This window comes from Mus pahari, chromosome 4 (genome assembly GCF_900095145.1).
Source record: "Mus pahari chromosome 4, PAHARI_EIJ_v1.1, whole genome shotgun sequence".
Taxonomy (NCBI): Eukaryota; Metazoa; Chordata; class Mammalia; order Rodentia; family Muridae; genus Mus; species Mus pahari.
The window spans coordinates 7,018,326-7,024,640 of NC_034593.1; positions in this window are offsets into that span (position 1 = coordinate 7,018,326).

Below are 6,315 nucleotides of genomic sequence, written 5' to 3' on the forward strand. Positions count from 1 at the left end.
TTTGTTCACTTACATCCAGACCACCTATGGCAAGCCCAGAAATTTCCACAACACTTAGCATTCTTTTAACCCTTCAGCAGAGATTGATGGAGACCTTCAAGCTGTGGAACACCTAGCAAAATGTAATAAAAGCTTCAGCTCTCAGATTTACAAAGTCTTACATGCTCTATGTCTTTCTTGGGAATTAGTCTACATGTTAAAAAGTAATTCCCACTGTGAGAATTATGATTTATTAATTAACACTTGTATATGATTCTATTTCTCATAAATATACAACAGTAAGTGATCATGAACATAACAAACACATTTCCAATTCAAATCCCGCCATTTTTTGTTGGCTTATATTGGACTATTCTTTGTGTAATCAAATTAAAAACAAGCATGATTTTTATTGCCATAGTTCTTTCTCAGTCTCTTTCTATTTTCTTATTTCAGTTTTATTCATTTCATATTAAAGTATTAGAATATATGTTTTAAGTGATCATTTTACTTTTATTGCATGATTAGTATTAAGGAATGCAGAGATAAACCAGTCAGTAGAGCTTTTCTGTTTCAAGTTCAGGAACTTGAAGTCAATATCTAGAACCTGTGTGAAAAATCCCCAGATCACAGTGGCCAGCAGCTGTAGTCATAGAGCCAGGAAAATGAAGACATGTGGGTCCCTAGAGCTTACTGACCAGCCAGAGTATTTTACTTGGCAATTCAAAGCCAGAGAGATACCGGTCCTGTAATTACACAGACCATGTCACAGTTCCTAAAGTGTCATGCCCAATTAAGTCACAGATTGTTGCTTGTTCTACTTATGTAACATTTGAAAACCAGAACATACTAGTGAAAATAAATTCCCTTAGGAAATAAACAAAATATATGACATGCATAAAAGAGGGTCAGATCAGAGCTCTTTCGTGGCTTTGTCTTATGAAGATGGAGAAAGAATATAAAAACAAGAAATCACTGTTGTTACCCTTTATTGCATAATGAAATTCATTCTTTGATTTCATTCAACTTATGTTTGAATGTTTTGTAATCAGAACATGTAGAGGGAATATGTTTTCGAATAATTTCCTCAATATATGAACAATACTCAGAAACAATAAGAAATCCAGGGGATTCAAGACAGTTTTCCCTTCTGAACTCCAGGCTCTATAAATATCATTATGACAGAGTTAGTGCTGGTTTTTGACTACTTTATCATAACAGGCAGCTTAAGAGTAAAGATGGAAGAAGCTTCATATTAAATAGGATGTCCCTAAAACACTCAGGTAGTAAATGACAGGAGAGCAGGCAAGAACAGTCCTCAAACCCTTTAGATTATGAAATGACTGGGGAAACAGAGCCCTCTACAGGAATGGGAAGTAACCAAGCAGAAACCGCACAAAAAGAGGAGTCACACAGGTTCAGGGCCATTGTCCAGTGTCTCCACCAGAGGGGCATGAAAAAAAATATGGAGAGAATGCTTTCGCATGCTGACATGCTGACAGGATCTGTGCAGGAGCCCTTGTGAGGCTTCATTTTGTTCTTGTTGACAGGCTCAGCATAGAACCCTAGCTCTGGCCTGGAGGGCAGGGAATTCTCCAGATCTGCTATAATGCTGCCTATTTCTCTCCCAGCATGCATCCCTCTCCACTGGTGCCCTTGTCACACTGCATTTTCCAGGGCCAGGGTTACAGCATCCTTGTTCTCTTTCATCATTGTGGAGGATCCTCTAACAGCTGTGAGCTCTGGTCCATGAGCTCTCAAACTGATGTTCATCACCTGCTTCCCGCCATTGTCCTAGGGGACACCAAGTCGTTAGCATCTGTGAGCAAACTTAATGACATCCAAACACTCAGTAAAAGTAATTAGAATCCTCCTTTTACAACCAGGAGTCAGAGAATTTTACAACATTCTGTGGCTCCTTTCTCTACTTAATTTAAAAGTCAAATGTGAAATAAAAAGAAAACATGTGACTTAATTCCATTGTTCAATAATTGCTTATCAATCTCAAACATTTGCTATTAGCAGGCATGGTTGTAGAGTGTTTTATGTATTTAAGTGTCATTACCAAGTCTCAACTCTAGAAATACAGACTATCCCTCTTTGGTTTTGAGGTTGATTACATGAATTGCCTCAGTAAATGTCTATAGGCTGATGCCTCATCAGTTTCAGACAAGGGTCTCTTGAACTTTATATATCCCTGCTTGATCTCTGGAGCCTAATATTTGCATGGTGCCCATGTCAACACATGGAGACTAGTATGCTAGATCTAGGAGATAAGACATGTAGAGTTGAGCCAGGCTCTGCAATCGAGCCAAGTCTGGATGAGACAAATAGACCTTTAGATGCACAAGCAAAACAAATTGAGAACAGCAGAACTGCCTCCTTGATCTCAATCTACACCAAACTTACCTTAACTAAGGAACATCTGACAGAAATTAATTAGTTTTCTTTCAAGTGACTGGATTTTGGAGTCGTTTACTTTGATGTGTGTGTGTGTGTGTGTGTGTGTGAGAGAGAGAGAGAGAGAGAGAGAGAGAGAGAGAGAGAGACAGAGACAGAGACAGAGACAGAGAGACAGAGACAGAGAGAGACAGAGAGACAGAGAGAGAATCTCTTCATATAATGAGGATACATGCCTTAGATCAAGAAGAGATAGTTTTATGATTTATTATGCTATGGGTTTTATTATTTTAAAATGCTTAATTAAGTTATTTTAAGGTCTATTAAACTATTAAACACTACTTTGTTTCTTTTAAGCATATTTAAAGGGCTAAATCTTCAAATAATTTTAGTCAAAATGCTTTTCTACCCGTTTAAAACTTCAGGGTTACAGGATTCCTTAATTGAATTCTAAAAGTAGTTAGAATTATTTATATATTCATTGATGTTACAGTTAAAACTTAATTTCAAAGAGTAATCTGTCTTCTTGAAGATCTGGTGCAAACTTGAGTGTTTTGTTGAAAAATATACCCTTGAGCTTCTGAATGCATAAGCAGTGTGCACAACAGGAAAAAAGGCAGTTGTATTACAGATACCTAAAAGGGATGCAAAACTGTGGCTAAGAGCGGCTCAACTTTTACGGTAGTTATTTTGAAGATGCTTTTGTTTACTTAAATATTAGCTACCATAAGTGCAAGTCAAGAGTTTTAGAGCTGAATACACCTGGATCATGCTGAATTTCCACTCAACCACCTAGTAATAAAGTGTTGTTTAGTGAGCGGCTATCATCTTACACTGACAGATAGTGCTAAAACCTTTTCTAAGAATCATTGTATTGTGTAGTTGCCATTGAGTATGCCATAAAATCTCTTCTGAACTTTTACAGTAAATGTTGTTTTTCTAAACTTATTCATACAATCATATTTCCTTGCCTCACATGTTCAATTTTTAAGTTAATTCTGTGTTGTGTATGCCCTTTAACTCAGCCTTACAGCCATACAACAATGTATAAAATCTGAACATGAATAGACTTGGTTCAAATGTGACATAGAGAAAAAATAATCTGAAAATCATTTCCATGACATATTTTGGTGGCCGCGATGAATTCTCTAGTCACTTATAGATTTATCTACATGGACATAAATTTAACTGCCATTTTGGCATTAAACTAACAAAACCAGAAAATCAAAAGCTGTGATAATGCTTCCTGGTTTTTATATATTAAGAATATATGGTGTGAAACAGTTTACTGGTGTACATTTTACCACATCTTCTCTATGGCTATAGGCTTTAGCCCAGAGACACCAATTATTAATTTCTGTATTGCTTTCTAATTGCTATGATAAAATACAGGCAAGCTAGTGAAGACAAAATTTATTTTGACTTACAGTTTCAGAGGGCATATATCCCAGTATGACATCCCTGTCTGGAAGTCAGGAAGAAACCTCATTATGCTTCCTCTGCATACAAGAAGCATCAACAGGAAGAAGTGGGGCTGGGCTACCAAACCTCAAAGTCTGTTATAGCTCAAATTTCTCCTCCAGTAAGATTCTACCTTCTAAAGGTTCCAGGTCAACTGGGTACAAAGTATTCAAAGACATGAGCTTATGGAATCTTATTCAAGTCATTGCAGGTGTAATACAAAATGAAAAACCTTGAGTATTCCTGTATAGAAAATCAAATTGTCTATCACAAACCCAAAATGTCTAAACAAGTTCTATAATAAGTGTTTTTAAATCATAATTAAATCAAGTATCTTTAAGTCCTAAGAATACGAAACAATTATATGAGTGTGTGTGTTTGTACATATACAATATATATATATATATATATATATATATATATATATATATATTACTAGTATATTTGGGGGTGATGGTTTCAGTAAACATAGATGAATTATTTTGACCACACTTAAAATTCTATTAATTTCTCTTTACACAATATAATGTTTTGATGATTTGAACTTACTATTTATTTTCATGATATTTTTATTTGGTTTATCTTCACCTATGATTTTAAACTATTTGATTTAGCCTCAGCTGTTTGAGCTAACCATGTAGATTTAGAAATACAAGTAATAGTACAAAAAATTGCAGTTATGAAAGATTTGTTTCACAACACATACCAAGAGCCTACATGCCTTGCTTTTAAAGCATTCCTGATAAGTTTTCACACTCTGTGGTATTTACATTTTCCCCTTTTCTTGTATTTGCATAGGGTTTATTTGCTATCATTTTATAAATTAAGGTTATTTTTAAAACTCTAAACATACATTGAATTACTTATTAAATAATTAGAATAGACAAAGTCTTTTCATTAAATAGCTAATGAAATCAAATTAAATCCAACAAAAGAATCAGCTTTGCAAAGATCACTGCATCAGATACCATAGGCGGCATGTTTCTCTGCTTCTCTAAGCCACCTACACTTACCCTCTGTCTAACTTAGATTTTAGTTATTGGATTTTTTATTATGCTTCCATGAAATATGTTATTCTCTTTTGTTTTTTTAAATCTATATTTGAGTATTTTTTTTATTTCAAATTCTCCGAGTTTTGCAAAAGACTTTAGTATTAAAATAATTTAATTATCAAAGTCATACAGCTTTAGGCAGAAATTCCTTGTAATTCATCCACAAACAGACATATCAGGAAAATAGCCAGACCCTATTTCTACTGAGCAGAGCAAACGGGGAGAAATCTCATAGTATATATGATCATAAGCTTGGAAATTATGACCTGCAGGGCACATTGCATCACCAGCTCTGTTCAAAATGTCCTGTAATGTCTGTTTCCTTGAGAGGGGTCCAGTCTATGTGTGGTTTGCAGAAGACTTCTGGGTGGACAGGATCATGACAATGTGGCCTTAAAGGATTCATACAAATAAATTCCATGGTAAAAATGCAGCTGACAAGGAGTTGAGTTAAAACAAACAAACAAACAAACAAAAAACAAACTAAATTTAACAAGCAAACACAAGTACTAGAAAGAGAAAATTCTCTACAGAGACAATAGCTATAAAGCCTGAGTTTCAAAGGCTGCAGCTTAGTCTGTGGTATTTACTGTGCTTGACTGAAAATGGGCTGGAGATCCTCTGGTTGTGGGGAACAATAAAAGATACCAAGCAGACTTGAAAATTAACCAAATAGACTATCAAAGAAAAGATAAAATAATTGAAAGTAAAATGTAATGAGCTAATGAGTGTATTTAGCAGTCAACTGAATGAATAAAAAGGAGAACATTTGTGAATTACAAGATTTAAGAGAAGAAATTATCAAAATACAATGCAGTGGTAAGACGAGAAAGAAGCCATAAAACAGAGATAAAAATGGTAGAGTAGGACCATACAAAATGCAACATATGCTTAATTGGAATTCAAGAAGGACTAGAAATAAAGAAAAATGAGAGTAAGTGACATCAGGATAAATAATTCTTGGAGAATTTTCTAGAATAATCAGAGCAGTTGATAGATGCTTGTAACAGCCTCCTGCTTAGCACCACCATCAACAGTGTCAGACCTGAAGTGATGGATTTTGTGTGCTGAGTGAAAAGAATAGTCAACCTAGTATTTTATATGGTCTAAAAATAAATGCCAAGAATATTATGACATAGCAAAGGCGTCTTAAATAAATACAATGGGGGAAAAGTCCATTGGCATATAAAAGGGAAATCTAAAAGGTACATTCTCTCTTTCTCATTGTTTTATTTTTCATTGTTTTATTTTATTTTTTAAAAATATATATGAAATAAATGTAATAAACCAAATACATGGACAAAAAAATTACAAGAATCATATCATCATCTCAATAGAAGCCAAAAAAAAAAAGTCTTTGATAAGAATCAACATGCCTACATGCCTTCTCTCTCTCTCTCTCTCTCTCTCTCTCTCTCTCTCT